The sequence below is a fragment of the Schistocerca nitens genome, chromosome 2 (assembly GCF_023898315.1).
Source record: "Schistocerca nitens isolate TAMUIC-IGC-003100 chromosome 2, iqSchNite1.1, whole genome shotgun sequence".
NCBI lineage: Eukaryota > Metazoa > Arthropoda > Insecta > Orthoptera > Acrididae > Schistocerca > Schistocerca nitens.
In genome coordinates this window covers 339,604,393-339,621,502 of record NC_064615.1, presented here as the reverse complement: position 1 = coordinate 339,621,502, position 17,110 = coordinate 339,604,393, and the positions used below count along the sequence as shown (strand labels likewise).

At 39.8% G+C, this 17,110-nt stretch overlaps 1 protein-coding gene across 1 annotated transcript in view; it reads right to left on the bottom strand.

Annotated features, from left to right (window-relative positions):
• Positions 1-226: 226 nt before the first annotated feature.
• Positions 227-17,110, bottom strand: part of LOC126236133 (acyl-CoA Delta-9 desaturase-like) — a 155,773-nt gene continuing 138,889 nt past the window's right edge. Inside the window, exon 7 of the mRNA XM_049945213.1 lies at positions 227-2,762. The gene's annotated coding sequence lies outside the window, so the exon portion shown is untranslated. The remainder of the gene's footprint in view (positions 2,763-17,110) is intronic.

The following is a 17,110-nucleotide window of genomic DNA, read 5'->3' as shown; positions in this document are numbered from 1 at the left end:
TCTGCAACAGGTTGTTGGAGCTATGGTCATTTGTGGCATATAGTCATCTAGCTGCCTTAATTTCTTTGTGATACTGGTCATAGGAGTGGAAGCATCACATAATTATTCAGACTACAACAAATGTGATTTAAAAGTGGGAATTACATGCAGCTTTAAGTTAATTTGTCAAATACAACTTCTGAATATAACATTTACTGTGAATAAGATACATTTGTTTCAACTGCACATTAATACATGGGTTACAGAGTATCCAACAAACAACAATACATACATAAACATAGAATATATTTCTTCTCTCATACAGCTGCATTTAGAACTAGTCTATCATTTCTGCTGTATAAAATATTTGTAGTAATAAATAGAACAGCTAACTTTATGAAAAATAAGTCCTTGAGATTAGGAGAACTATTTGAACTCACAAATACTTGCTTTATAAAATGCTGACATAATGCTTGAGTGATATATAGATTTGACATGTGTAGAAAGTAACTTTTTATCCTGCTGCAGTACGAAAATCTTCGATTGCATGTGCTAACTTTTACACATAATTATGTGGAATGATAATGCAAGTATATATTAGAGGATAAAATCTTTTTTACTATCAAAGAAAAGAGCACTAACACATGTGTTTGAAGATAATATGAGTGAAAGAGAAACTTTCTCTTATAGTTTCACTGTGGTAAACAGTACACAAGATGCTCCAACTTCAGATTCTTGAAAAGAAATGAAATGATCAAATGTGGGTGCTCTAATTCCATCAAACACTAAAACACTATACAAATATCCAGATGAAGTGCATAAATGTTTTGTTTCCAGATCACAATGGCACACATTGGCAGAGTTGAACATGGATACAAGAATTGGTAATATAAAATTGGACCCCTAATTCTTCATACAAGTAACAGACAATTATTTTTATGTATGTTCATTGTCTGATGGCCCATACTTAGCCAGGCACCTCAAATTACACAATGCCAATATGTATTTATTACAATAATACATTTATGTGTTTTACATATATAAAAATACACATGTATATGTTTTATTCCTTGCTTAAGGAACCTCAATTTTTGTCAGTTTACAATAATACAAACATGCAAGTTATACTTTTCTTCTTTTTCTCTGTGAAAAACATAATTACTATTTAAGTACTGCTGAATAAATTTTCCTTGTCTCCAAGGTTACTTGTGTCTATTATTTTATTTAAGTGACTGCTGTAAGTTGAGAAGGCCTATTCGTAGTTCTGGTATTTACTAAATTAAAACTAAGAAAAAATAATAGTATACATGATACAGAATATGAGGGATAAAACCTACACAATTTATTTGGTGATATCTTGTTATCTGTATGTAAGAATCATGAAGAAGGAAAACTTCTGTTGTGCACAAGTGATGGTTGAAGTAGCTGTAGAATCAATTAAAGAATAAATAGCTGAAATTCATCATTTATCTTCCTTTTGTGGCAAAAAGAATGAATGCATGCAGATAAAACCAGAAATGGCAAAAAGGGTACACTGTTACAATATACAGTGATAGTGAAACCATATAGACCTAAGACAGTTCCAAATTAATCTGTTTCATCCATAAGCAAATAATGTGAACTGAAAACAGTATTCAGCAGAAATTCAGCTGTTATTGTTACCCAGCTGCAGAAGAAAAGAACAGTGAATATTTATAACATAAAAAGAAAGAAAATAAATGTGTCTCCAGATATATAGAAACAAATGGGTAAATGAATTACATTATAGCAGAAATCAGGCGAGACACAATAGTAAAGAAAATGGGAAGGAGAAACAGTAGCATGTAAAGAGAGACATATTGTTGACAATGTGTTCAATTATATCAGTAAGTAAACTGGTCAGATTGGTTAGGTCCTTTATGCATGAGAAAAATGAATGGTGAAAGGACAAACATTTTTCTAAATTTAAAATAACCAATGAATTCTGTGGTGTACATACATCTCTCTTAATTTCATCATTTCTGCCACAGTCCTACTTCATATCAAACATTGCATACCTTATTGTTTATTAAATCAGAAACATGAAACTGTGAGTGCATCTCCAATTCAGAGTTTCGGCAAGTTTGCTCCCACGTGTTCTAAACATTGAATCTGCATGAGTAAATTGCTTTTCAACCAACAGTAGTGTGACAATGGTATCATTATAGAAAATTAGTTACTCTAGAACAAGAAGGCTTTTGTTATTTCATTTTTTGAGACACCGTTAAAACAAAGTTTTTGTTGGAGCTTACCTACAGTTCATTTCTCATGTTGCATCATCTATCAACTGTCAGAGGCATTACTCTTATACATTATTAATCAGTTACTCAAATTGTGCACAGATGAATATCATAATATCAAGATAAAAGTGTACTTCTGTTTTCAATTATGATGCAAAAAGATGCCATAGCCAATGGTTGTGCAGTTGTCTGTGTGATATTTGTGATACATCAAATTTTTTAGACAGTTAACTGTTTAATGCACTATTCTGATAAAATGTAATGTTACTTCATGAACATCAATTTTCTAACATTGTGTCACAAAGCAATTTCATAAATGTGAGTCACTGAGATATTCAGCAATAATTACAACTTTAAATGCATAAATTATTATTAGCAATGCCACAGGTACAGCTAAATGCCCGTTTGGCCTCTTCTGAAGCCTTCATGACTAATGCAGTCATCAGATACCTCAAACTGCGGTCGTAAGTGCTGGTAGGTGCCTGACAAAGTTGAGGCCATTCCTGCCACAGTGTGTCCATAAACCTACAAAAAATAAATGTCAGTTACAAGCTTTGCACATTTATATATTATTATAATTGCTACTGCTACTGATACAATACTACACTCATGAGCAATTGAATTAGGCATAGCTGCTGTATTGGAAAGAGTGCATTCCTGTCACCATGGTGAATGGAGTTACCGATTATGTCATGCGACCAGGAAGTCACAGGGCATTTTACTGGCCATCAGTGTAACTGTCAGATACAGTAGGCAGGACAGAATGTGAGACATCACTGCATTGGATTGTGAACAATTTATGGGTGCCCTATGCATTGGACACTCCATCTTCAAGGTTATGCAGGCAATTTGGCTTTCACATCACACCATTCCACAGGTGTACAGTGGCCACTTTGATTAGGAAAAGTGTCACTGCCAGAGTCAGCTATTACTGGAACAGTGTGTCACAAAGAATAGACAAGACTTAGTGTGACAGACTGAAGGCCAGGTAACAAAATGCAACACACAGCCGTAACATCCAGAAACAATGCTTCACTGTGAGGTGCAGAAACTCAGAAACCACTGTTTCACACATGTGCCTCTGTTTAGAACATATCATAACACAGCGATTCTCATAGTATCTCAAACAGTGGATACTCAAAAGATGGAAAAAGGTCACCTAAACTGATAAATTATGGGACACATGGGTGAAAGGTGATGGCAGGGCATCATTCCCAAACTATGTTCTGTGGAACATTGGTGTCCTATAGGACGTGGATATGTGCTCCGTGATAAACTATTAATAATATATCATTTTTTTCCAAAATTTTGACAATACTATTTTTTAAAAATATTATTATGTTTTCAGTGTTATTAGTTATGATTTCAAATAGAAGTAATCATTGAATGAAACAAGTTTTGTTATTGTTTAAAATTTTATTAACCTTCAAAATAAACAAGGTGTTCTAACAAAGTACCAGGATTCTCAAAGTGTTCCGTTAGAAGAAAAATTTGAGAACCCCTCATATATCATAAAGCAAAAAAACTATAGATTGTCAGCCTCTTCTCTGCAATGTACTAAATATTCACTGAAATTATGACCAGTCACACAGAAAAAAATTAGATTTTAGTCAGGTAAATAAACAAGCTCTCTTAAGGCGCAGATATACACAACAGAGTATTTGCACCACTAATGAAATTATAGAGCGATGCACTGAGTACAAATTAACGCATTCTCTCAGATTTGTAAATTTTGAGACAGCTTTAGACTTGCTTTCAGCACAATCTTTGCTGACAGTCCTTCAGAAACAGGGCATTTATTATGTAGGTATGCTGAACAGTGTATACGTCAATGCTACAGATTAGGAAAGATTTCATCAGGAAAGAGAGAAGTTCAGAACTGACAGTGTGGTCATGCAAGGAGATTCCACATCATCAAAGCTGTTCTCAGCAAACCTAGAGGAAGTTTTGCTAACCTTAAACTAGTAAATGAATGACTATGTTTTATTGGAACATATCTGAACCACCTTCATTTTGCTGATGTCACTATACTCTAGTGCAGATGACTTAGTATCGAATGGAAGGACTTAATCGAGTAAGTTTGTATGTAGTCTTGAAAATCATTTACCATAAGAAAGAGATAATTTGGACTCAATGTACTGATACTGAAAAGAAACACTCAAATTAGCTATTAAGTAATAGAACCAGTGGATGAATTGTTATATGTAGAGCTAAGGAAGATGTGAGGACTCTGCCAGCAACAGTGGCTGCTGCAAAGAGGAAACTCTCTGATTAGCAACAGCGACTTCATGTGGGATAGCTGACGACCTATGATTCAGTGTGCTTTATGTCTGCTGTGAACTTAGACATGTATTCATCCTGTGTCAGTTATGGAATAAAGTGCACGTTATACATAACTGTGTCATTACTATGAATTACCTTTACCCCATACTGGGGTAAAGTCTACATTGATGATCTGCAGTGACTACATACAGCTCATTCAAATGCTTCTACATTCCCAGTTCATGCACTGAGCATCGATATTCCTACAACAAGACAGTGAGTTTTGTACAAATGTATTTAGTACTTCACAGTGAAATACTCAACAATCTACCCTGGTGAGACAGGAAAACGATCACTCACAATGCAGTGTCACTTGTGCTGATGAAGCTACCTAAGGTACTGAACAGTGTATCTCCACAGACAGTCTATTGGGTGATTTTGTTCTAGACATTACTTCACACACATATAATTCCAACAGAGTGCACCAGCTTCTTGGACATGCAAAGTCTTGAACGTGGGGCATTTTCCAGACATTGCTACTGAACTTTCACCCTTTTTCTCTCTGCATATGGATACTTTGAACTCGTTTGTTGAGCCCTCCACCCCCTACAAGACATAACTTGACCATCTGCACAACCGTGTGCCAATGACTCCATCCCCATTTTGGTTCACAACTTAGGCTGCATCCATTCTGCCCAGATCAAGGTGTGATGGGGTTTGTGATCACTGTGTGTATGCTGGCCACCCAAAGCCTCTTGGTCCACAGTGCAAAATTTGTCGCTTTGGTCAGCAATCTTGGTGAACACACTTGACATAATTGGTAACATTATTCTGGCTCCCCAGATATCAATAAATACTATAAACTTTCACACAACTGGCAACCGTGCCTTGCGCACTGACATGCCTGTATGGGGACAACTCTGCTGGTTCCACTCACAGTTTGTCAGTATGGTGTGCAACTGCCCACTTGAAATGAATCATTCCTTTCAGCAAAAGATTGTCCAAAAGCAGAGGGATTTAGAATAGGCACACTGGATCACAGTGAAAATTCAACTAGTGTCAATTTGCAACATATCTGTGAAGTGCTTTATATGCTGCCTCTCCAACAGAGTGGCAGACTCTATGTCTCTGATTTTATACATAGACAATACTTTGTCATCAACATGGGTTTGGATGTGAGTACCTTGCCCCCTGGAAATTCTCCAGTGATGACTGACATGCCTGCTATCCAGCTATGAGCAGTGACTGACTCCTCTATTACTACTAAGGGTCTGCATCTCATACCTTACATTTCACCTTCAGGGAGTTGTTTTTGTGGAGCTTTCTCATTGCAGATGTCACTGAACTGCTGCATATGGCTGAATTCCTCAGATACTTTCATATGTCACCAGATTTAGTATGTGACACACTACAGTGTGAAGACAGTGATTGCTCCATTCCTGGTGTCATTGTTTATGGGCCCTGCTGCTACAGCAGGACTCTACTACCCCCCCCCCCCCCAATCTCTCTCTCCCTTTCCAAAAGAACACAGTATCAACAATCCCTGCATGGCTGCATCAGCACATCACAGCCCACCTCCAACAATGTTACTTTCTTGACTACACTGGTCTCTGAGTATAGACAACCGAATATTTACGCAGTAATTCATATTTCTACAATAACAATAAGTGATGGCATAAAAAAAGAAAATTATGCTTGCACATGATTCTGTTTTTGGAATTATCACACAATACATTTTTTTCCCTGCAGGACCGTTGGAACCATTAGGAAGCAGTCTTGCAGCAACAGTAGCAACAACACTATGGCCAGGACTGTTGATGTTGGCTTAGTCCAGATTGTCATCACATTCGGTGTGCCCCAGACCATCATCCCATTAACCCTGGACTGCCACCATGTGCACCCCAGCATAGGTCATTCGCTCGTTCTTATAATTATCCACCGACTAACGGCAGTTTTCTTGCCTGTCCTACAAGTGCAGGCTGGCACCACGCTATCCACACACCACTTTTAAATTACTCAGAAACTGGGGGTGCATTATGGGTACAGTTCCTATATGCCTGCATTGATAACTCAACTGCAGCCCTGATCCATTTCCTTAACAATGAAATTATAATGAAATCTAGACCTTTAGCTGCTTACAGGTGTTGATAAATATCAACAGGAACAGTTGCTAAAGGTCTAGATTTCATTATAATATCATTCTCCTAGAGCTGCAAGATCAACAATGACATCTGTACAGATATCAGCTTCATATTTCCTTAACATGTCTACCTATTTGGAAAGGTAGCTTCCCAAAATCATTAACTATTCACAGTATCCCACTATTAAGTACAGTGTAGTTTTATGGTTCAGACTCACTTACCCAACCCCCCCCCCACCCACCCACCCACCCACCCTGCCCCAAAAAATAAGGTGGTGGTGGTGAAGAGAAAACCATTATCTTTTTTAGGGGAAAAATGGTCTGATATTGCGGGGCACCTCAACTGCTGGGTGTTTTATCATGAGTGTCATACTGGACCAATTTTCCAAAATGCAGGAAAGAAATCCATTAAGTCACTCTGCCATGTACTCTTGTAGTCTACTTTGACATCCACTCAGTGTTCTTAACCTATTAAATGGGATGGGGGTGGGGGGTGGGGTGTCCTCCTATATCGCTCTTCCAGAGGATATAGCTAAAACGTGGCCATCTTTTTATTTATTTTTTATTTATTTATTTATTTATTGTTGCGTGGGACCACATTTAGGAGAAGTCTCCATGGTCATGGAACGAGTCAATACATGAAATTATAACACGATTGTAGAAACAGACAAAATGAAATATAAGAAACATATTCAAGCGACAAGTCGTTAGTTTAAATGAAGAAAATCAAGAATGTAACACTGGAATTTGCTTAATTTTTTAGCTCTTCCAGGAGCTCCTCGACAGAATAGAAGGAGTGAGCCGTGAGGAAACTCTTCAGTTTAGACTTAAAAGTGTTTGGGCTACTACTAAGATTCTTGAGTTCTTGTGGTAGCTTATTGAAAATGGATGCAGCAGAATACTGCACTCCTTTCTGCACAAGAGTCAAGGAAGTGCATTCCACATGCAGATTTGATTTTTGCCTAGTATTAACTGAGTGAAAGCTGCTAACTCTTGGGAATAAGCTAATATTGCTAACAACAAACGACATTAAAGAAAATACATACTGTGAGGGCAATGTCAAAATTCCCAGACTATTGAATAGGGGTCGACAAGAGGTTTTCGAACTTACACCATACATAGCTCGAACAGCCCGTTTTTGAGCCAAAAATACCCTCTTTGAATCAGAAGAATTACCCCAAACAATAATACCATATGACATAAGCGTATGAAAATATGCGAAGTATACTACTTTTCGTGTTGAAATGTCACTTATTTCAGATACTGTTCTAATGGTAAATAAAGCAGCATTTAGTTTCTGAACAAGATCCTGAACATGGGCTTTCCACAACAGCTTACTATCTATCCGTACGCCTAGGAACTTGAACTGTTCCGTCTCGCTTATAACATGCCCATTCTGTCTGATTAAAATGTCAGTTCTTGTTGAATTGTGAGTTAGAAACTGTAAAAACTGAGTCTTACTGTGATTTAGCATCAAATTATTTTCCACAAGCCACGAACTTATATCATGAACTACATTATTTGATAATGTTTCAATATTACACACAAGATCCTTCACTACCAAGGTGGTGTCATCAGCAAACAGAAATATTTTTGAATCACCTGTAATACTAGAAGGCATATCATTTATATAAATAAGAAACAGCAGTGGCCCCAGCACCGACCCTTGGGGAACGCCCCATTTAACAGTGCCCCATTGGGACTGAACATCATTACCACTCTCAATATTGCGGAGGATTACCTTCTGCTTTCTGTTCTTAAAGTAGGAGGCGAACCAATTGTAAGCTACTCCCCTTACTCCATAATGTTCCAACTTCTGCAGTAATATTTTGTGGTCAACACAGTCAAAAGCCTTCGTTAAATCAAAGAAAACACCTAACGTTCGCAACCTTTTATTTAATCTGTCCACAACCTCACAGAGAAAAGAGACTATAGCATTTTCAGTTGTTAAGCCATTTCTAAAACCAAACTGTACATTTGACAGCAAATTATGTGAATTTAAATGCTGCAGTAACCTTGTATATACAACCCTCTCGATAACTTTAGCAAACACCGATGGCATAGAAATAGGTCTATAATTGTCAACATTATCCCTGTCTCCCTTTTTATAAAGTGGCTTCACTACCGAGTACTTTAATCGGTCAGGAAACCGACCTAAAGGAAAAGTTACAGATATGGCTAAGTACTGAGCTAACATACGTGGAACAATACTTCAGTATTCTGCTAGATACCTCGTCATATCCGTGAGAGTTCTTGGTCTTTAGTGATTTAATTATTAACTCAATCTCCCTCTTGTCAGTATCACGGAGGAGCATTTCAGGTAACAGTCTCGGAACACTTTTTTCTAAGAGCGCTATATGATTCCCTGTTGGGACTAGGTTTCTATTTAGTTCACCTGCTATATTCAGAAAGTGATTATTAAGTACTGTACATATATGCGACTTATCAGTAACACGGACATCCCCACTACGCACTGATTCTATATTCTCGACCTGTCTCTGCAGACCAGCCACTTCCTTTACGACTGACCATATGGTTTTAATTTTATCCTGAGACTTAGCTATTCTATCTGCATACCACATACTTTTTGCCTTCCTAATAACTTTTTTAAGCACCTTACAATACTGTTTGTAATGGGCTGCTGCATTTAGATTGTGACTGTTTCTAACGTTTTGATATAATTGCCACTTTGTTCTACAAGATATTCTTATCCCTTTAGTCAGCCACCCAGGCTGCCTGTTTGTGCTAGTACCCTGTTTTGAACGTTCTAACGGAAAGCAACTTTCAAAGAGCACGAGAAAAGTCTTGAGGAAAGCATTATATTTATCGTCTACTGTATCAGCACCATAAACATCTTGCCACTCTTGTTCCTTGATAAGGTTTGCAAAAGTCTGTACAGCAACTGGATCGGCTTTCCTAAAAAGTTGGTAACTATATTTAACATGTGTTGCAGCACAAAAATCTTTTAGACTTAAAATTTGTGCATCATGATCTGAAAGGCCATTCACCTTTTTGCTAACAGAATGCCCTTCTAATAATGACGAATGAACAAAAATATTGTCTATGGTTGTTCTACTGTTCCCTTGCACTCTCGTTGGAAAGAATACGGTGTGCATAAGATTATATGAATTAAGGAGGTCTATCAGCATTCTTTTCCTTGCACAATCACTTATACAATTAATATTGAAATCATCACATATAACTAACTTTTTGTATTTCCTATAAAGTGAACCAAGAACCTCCTCTAGCTTTAGCAAAAATGTTGTGAAATCGGAGTCTGGGGATCTATAAATAACAACAGTAAGAAGTTTAGCTCCACTAAATTTAACCACACCTGCACAACATTCAAACACCTTTTCAGTGCTGTACTTTGAAACATCAATTGACTCAAATGGGATACCGTTTTTCACATACATGGCTACTCCTCCACACCGCAAAGAGCTCCTAGAAAAGCTGCCAGCCAACCTGTATCCTGGTAAAGGAAGCCTCTGAATTATCTCCTTATTTAAGAAGTGTTCAGATATACCAATAATTTCAGAGTCAACATCTATAAGCAGTTCACTAACTTTATCTCTAATACCTTGTATATTTTGATGAAATATACTAATTCCCTCGTTAATCGGATACCCAAGATTTGTAGAAAGTGGTTTCTTTGTTAGAGAGACTTCCCTTAAGCAGGAATACCTATCAGCTGACTTCAGTCTAAAAAAGGTACAGCTCTAACACCCACAACTACCGGAATTTTCCCATGAGTGATCCCACCACCCCCACCTATGCTGTCACCTATACGTTTTGCCAACCTCCCCTTCCCATACCTGTTGAGGTGCAGGCCATGTCTAGTGAAACCCGTCCTGCTGATAGACTCCACCGACACCACTGAAATGTGACTCATGCCTTCTGTCATCAGCGCACCCCCAAGTCTCATGTTATTACGCCTGACGGCTGTATTAAGATGAGGCCGATCGTGACGCTGAAACAGTTCCACGAAATGCACATTCGTGTTGCCAGTCTGAGTGGCTATCTTTTCCAGGTCACCATCTATGTCATACTCCCCATCCCTATCAATACTATTACCAGCCCCACCCACAATCACTACCTGATCCTCTTTAGTAAAATCTTAATATATATATATGATTGAATAAAATAGAGGGAAACATTCCACGTGGGAAAAATATATCTAAAAACACAGATGATGTGACTTACCGAACGAAAGTGCTGGCAGGTCGATAGACACACAAACAAACACAAACATACACACGAAATTCAAGCTTTCGCAACAAACTGTTGCCTCATCAGGAAAGAGGGAAGGAGAGGGAAAGACGAAAGGATGTGGGTTTTAAGGGAGAGGGTAAGGAGTCATTCCAATCCCGGGAGCGGAAAGACTTACCTTAGGGGGAAAAAAGGACGGGTATACACTCGCACACACACACATATCCATCCACACTTATACAGACACAAGCAGACATTCCCCCTAAGGTAAGTCTTTCCGCTCCCGGGATTGGAATGACTCCTTACCCTCTCCCTTAAAACCCACATCCTTTCGTCTTTCCCTCTCCTTCCCTCTTTCCTGATGAGGCAACAGTTTGTTGCGAAAGCTTGAATTTTGTGTGTACGTTTGTGTTTGTTTGTGTGTCTATCGACGTGCCAGCGCTTTCGTTGGGTAAGTCACATGATCTTTGTTTTTAGATATATTTTTTCCCACGTGGAATGTTTCCTTCTATTATATATATATAGAAAGTGCTGGCAGGTCGATAGACACACAAACAAACACAAACATACACACAAAATTCAAAAATTCAAGCTTTCGCAACAAACGGTTGCTTCATCAGGAAAGAGGGAAGGAGAGGGAAAGACGAAAGGATGTGTGTTTTAAGGGAGAGGGTAAGGAGTCATTCCAATCCCGGGAGCAGAAAGACTTACCTTAGGGGTAAAACAGGACAGGTATACACTCGCACACACGCACATATCCATCCGCACATACACGGTCTGTGTAACATCTGCATATTTTAGCCAGTCAGGAAATGTCCCAGTTATAATTGACTGGTTACACAAGTAACTTAGAATTGTACTAAACTCACAAGAACATACCTTAATTAACTTTGTTGATATTTCATTGTAACCACTAGAATGCCTTGTTTTTAAAGATTTCATTATGGAAGTTATTTCTTTTGGTGAAGTGAGTGACATATTCATGTACCTGAAGCTATTTGTAAAGGATAGTTTCAGATATTAAGGGCATTATTTACTGATCCTGACAATCCCATTCTATCAGTAACGGATATAAAGTACTTGTTAAATAGATTTGCCACACTATGTCCATCGGTTACTAACGTGTCATCTACCCTATTTTGCATATGCTATTTGCTCCTGTTCTACCAGTCTCCTCTTTCACTATATCCCATATTGTTTTTATTTTGTTCTCTGACATTGCTATCTTCTTCTCGTAGTGCATTTGTTTAGATGTCTGAATTACTTTTTTTAAATATTTTACAGTATTCCTTGTATTTAGCTAAATCATCAGCATTGGAGCTATTCTTGGTCGACAGATACATTTTCCTTTTTGTCTTACAGGAAATCTTTATTCCTTGTGTAATCCATGGTTTTATTATAGACTTCTGTTTAATTTGAGTAACTTTTAGAGGAAAACAGTTTTCAAACATGGTACTGACATTGTTCATGAATGTGTTATATTTTTTATTCATGCCATGAGCACTATAAACATCTTTCCAGTTCACATCTTTGAGCAGTTTTCTAAAACACTCAATTTTTGGTTGATTGACTACTCTCCTGTACTCAGATTTAGCAGTCTTGATAATCTGCTTAGAATTTACATCTAAAACAAGGAGCTGCATGTCATGATCTGATAGTCCATTTATTACAGGTTTTATGATATGATTTTGTTCCTTTGATTTGTCTATAAAAATCAATGGCTGTCCTTGAGGTTTTAGTGATCCTAGTTGGAAAGTTTACAATGTGAGTTAGATTGAAAGACAAAATTACTAACTGCAGTAAATGTTTACTGGAAGATTGTATTAGAAAATCTGTATTAAAGTCTAAGCCGCCGTCTCTAACCAGGGTGTTTGCGGTAACTTTTATTTCAATAGCTTCCTTTATTAAACTGTCCTAGAAGCCGTTAGTTAGTGCGAGCCACGACAGAGCTATCGTCAAATTTTATGTGGTGACCCTTTTCTAACGCATGCTCAGCTAACGCAGATTTCTCTGGATAGCGTAGCCTATAATACTTCTCATGTTCTTTCCTGCGTTGTTCCACAGTGCGCACTGTTTGTCCGATGTACTTCTGGCCACAGTCACAAGGTATTTCGTAGACTCCAGGTGTTCTGAGACCTACTGCGTCTTTAACTGGTCTCAGTAATTGACCGATTTTCGTTGGAGGCCTGAAGATTGATTTGATCTTGTGTCTTTTCAACAGGCGGCTTATCTTGCCCGAGACAGAGCCACAGAATGGCAGCAAAGCAAGTTTCTTTTTCTGCTCTTCGTCGATGGTCTTATTCTGATATTTCCCAGAAATCACTTCTTTCACTTGATGGGCGCTGTAGCCGTTACTCCTGAAAACCTTGCGTAGGTGGCTCAGTTCATAGGGCAGGTTATCGTCGTCTCTGATATTACTCTTGCACGATGCACCAATGTTTGTAATACTGTGCGCTTCTGTGCTGGATGATGATGATGGCTGGTGACGTGCAGGAAGAGGTCTGTGTGGGTGGCTTTTCTGTAGACGCTGTGGCCAAGGCACCCATTTCTTTTACGGTGGACAAGGACGTCGAGGAAGTGCAATGCATTATCTTTTTACACCTTCATGGTGAACTGGATATCACTGTTGATGTCATCGCGGTGTTCCAAAAACTCGTCTAGTTACTCGCGTCCGTGTGGCCAAATGACGAACGTGTCAACGTATCGAAAGAAACACTTCGGCTTCAATGGCGCAGTATGTATGGCAATATCCTCAAAATTCTCCATGAAGAGGCTTGCAACAGCTGGAGCCAACGGGCTACCCATTGCTACGCCGTCTGTCTGATCGTAATACTGGTCGTTGTACACAAAATAGGAGGACGTAAGAGTGTGCCTAAATAGCTCGACCATTACATTTTAATGTTCGTATTTTCTGGAATATTCGATATCTGTATAAATAGCAACATTCCCCAGCCGAGAGTTGTGTTCTGGCTGTACCGTTGGTTCCTGTACTAAATGGTTTTTCTGTTCTATCTTTTACTCCACAGACGACCCTGCCTTCGGATATGGACTCGATTGTGGTTTCTATGTGACATTATTTGGTGGAGGTGCCAGCTACTACAAAACGTCCACATCGCCATAGCTCCAATTAGGTAACGTACCAGGAACCCGAATACAAACAGTACATCGTCCCTAAGATCTATATATTCAGGAGACAAATGGATTCCAAAACAGTAGCAAGTCTACTGCACATTAAGCATCCACCAGTGTTATCCAGAGACACTAGTCAGGACCTGAGGAACTAGCTCAAAGTATTCAACTAAGTCGCCAAATACAAGTGGGATGACATGATGTTTTTGGCAAATGTGAACTTTCACATCGACTGCACAGACCAGCAATGATTCGAGAAGAATGAAGAGAAGCTGGTCCCGGCTGAGCTGAAGAAAATTTTTGGCGACAATCAGCAGCAAGTCTTCTTAGCGGAAGAATAATTAAAGAACAGGGCCGAATGTAATGGATAACGACACAATCGTACACACAAAATGTTTTGGCCCTATGCTACACGCGAATCCGAAAACGACACAAGCCTACAAGATCTCACACTTCATGAAAGAGATCGCAGAAGACAGGTGTCAAGTTTCTTGGTAAAGGAAGTCAGAACAACGGAGAAATTCGTCATTTGGTACCTGCGAATCGAGGAAATTCAACAGAAAAGAGTCGGACAACAGCGGTATGACCGACTGCCGAATGTGGTCCCTCTGGCAGTTGTTGAAGACCACCATGGGCTTGCGCCTGATAGTAATGGGTGAGCAGTTTGTGGCAGCCAGAAATATCGGACCGTGTACACAAGAGATAACAGCCATGAATGCCGACTTCATACATAAGGAGGTAATAAAGACTGTCGAAGAAGAGGTGAATTGATCTTTGGCAGCCATCTCTGCCACTAGTTGAACAAGCCATGAAGAATGGACTCGATCGACTTGAAATTACGCAGCAACTGTCAAATGATACTCAGCATACGACCAATGCTGCGTCAAAAACAACGTCTCACTTGCGAGGCTGAGAACAACATGCGAGTATGTTTTCACTGTGAGTGCCCTGAACACGTTGTACGCTACTGAACAGGGAGAAGACGAGTGTTCGACCACTATTATGCCGTAAGACTTGAACTATCACAACAGTCCACTTCACGCCAATCGACTGCGGACGATTATAGTCGTCCTGTGGAATGAAGCCCATCGCCGTACCCTGGACGAGGTTGCTCCCCAACGCGCCTTAGAGGTACAGGCCGCTCGTCTAGACGCCGAATTAAGGAAAACTAAGCGAGGCGACTGTCTATGGAGCTGAGGGCGCCATAGACGAGAATCCTTCGTGGACGACAATCACCAAGATCTCAAGAAATGTCATTCACAATAATATCGACGGCCAACTTGTCTGGGTGTTAGTCGATTCAAGAGGTTATTTTTCTGTCATGTCGAGTGCTTATCGTCACCAGCTAAAGAAGTCGACGTCACATGGTACAAAAACGACTGTGCTGAAGGCTGCAACAGGGAAATACGTCCAGTCTACAGCAACATGTGTTGCAAGAATAAATAACGTCAATAATTGCGGAACACGCAAACATTACGAACACAAGATACACTACTGGCCATTACAATTGCTACACCAAGAAGAAATGCAGATGATAAACGGGTATTCATTGGACAAATATATTATACTAGATCTGACATGTGATTACATTTTCACGCAATTTGGGTGCATAGATCCTGAGAAATCAGTACCCACAACAACCACCTCTGGCCGTAATAACGGCCTTGATACGACTGGGCATTGAGTCAAACAGAGCTTGGATGGCGTGTACAGGTACAGCTGCTTATGCAGCTTCAACACGATACCACAGTTCATAAAGCGTATTGTGACGAGCCAGTTGCTCGCAACCATTGCCCAGAAGTCTCCAATTGGTAAGAGATCTGGAGAATGTGCTGGCCAGGGCAACAATCGAACATTTTCCGTATCCAGAAAGGCCCGTACAGGACCAGCAACATGCTGTCGTGCATTATCCTGCTCAAATGTAGGGTTTCGCAGGGATCGAATGAAGGTAGAGCCACGGGTCGTAACACATCTGAAATGTAACGTCCACTGTTCAAAGTGCCGTCAGTGTGAACAAGAGGTGACCGAGACGTGTAACCAATGGCACCCCATACCATCACGCCGGGTGGTACGCCAGTATGCGTTCACCGCGATGTCGCCGAACACGGATGCGACCATCATGATGCTGTAAACAGAACCTGGATTCATCCGAAAAAATGACGTTTTGCCATTCGTGTACCCAGGTTCGTCGTTAGGTACACCATCGTAGGCGCTCCTGTCTGTGATGCAGCGTCAAGGGTAACCGCAGCCACGGTCTCCGACCTGATAGTCCATGCTACTGCAAACGTCGTCGAACTGTTCTTGCAGAAGGTTGTTGTCTTGCAAACGTCCCCATCTGTTGACTCAGGGATTGAGACGTGGCTGCACGATCCGTTACAGCCATGCTGATAAGATGCCTGTCATCTCGACTGCTAGTGATACTAGGCCGCTGGGATCCAGCACGGAGTTCTGTATTACCCTCTTGAACCCACCGATTCCATATTCTGCTAACAGTCATTGGATCTCGACCAACGCGAGCAGCAGTGTCGCGATACGATAATCCGCAATCGCGATAGGCTACAATCCGACCTTTATCAAAGTCGGAAACGTGATGGTACGCATTTCTCCTCCTTACACGAGGCATCACAACAACGTTTCACCACGCAACGCCGGTCAACTGCTGTTTGTGTATGAGAAATCGGTTGGAAACTTTCCTCATGTCAGCACGTTGTACGTGTCGCCACCGGCGCCAACCTTGTGTGAATGCTCTGAAAAGCTAATCATTTGCATATCACAGGATCTTCTTCCTGTCGGTTAAATTTCGCGTCTGCAGCACGTCATCTTCGTGGTATAGCAATTTTAATGGCCAGTAGTGTATTTCAAGAACGTACAAGAAACGATAAATACTAAATAACGAATACGAGGGGGTGCTGAAAAGTAATGCCTCCGAATTTTTTGTGAGAAAACCCAAAGTTTTTAAAATAAGACAAATGTTTTTAATATCTTACATCTTTAGTCTTCATGTCTACATATTTATTTCTCAACATGGTCACCCTGTCGACGACCACATAACTCCAAAAGGGAGACCATTTTTTGATACCGTCACAGTAGAATGTTTGACGTTGTTGATGGAGCCACAACCTCACCTCTACTA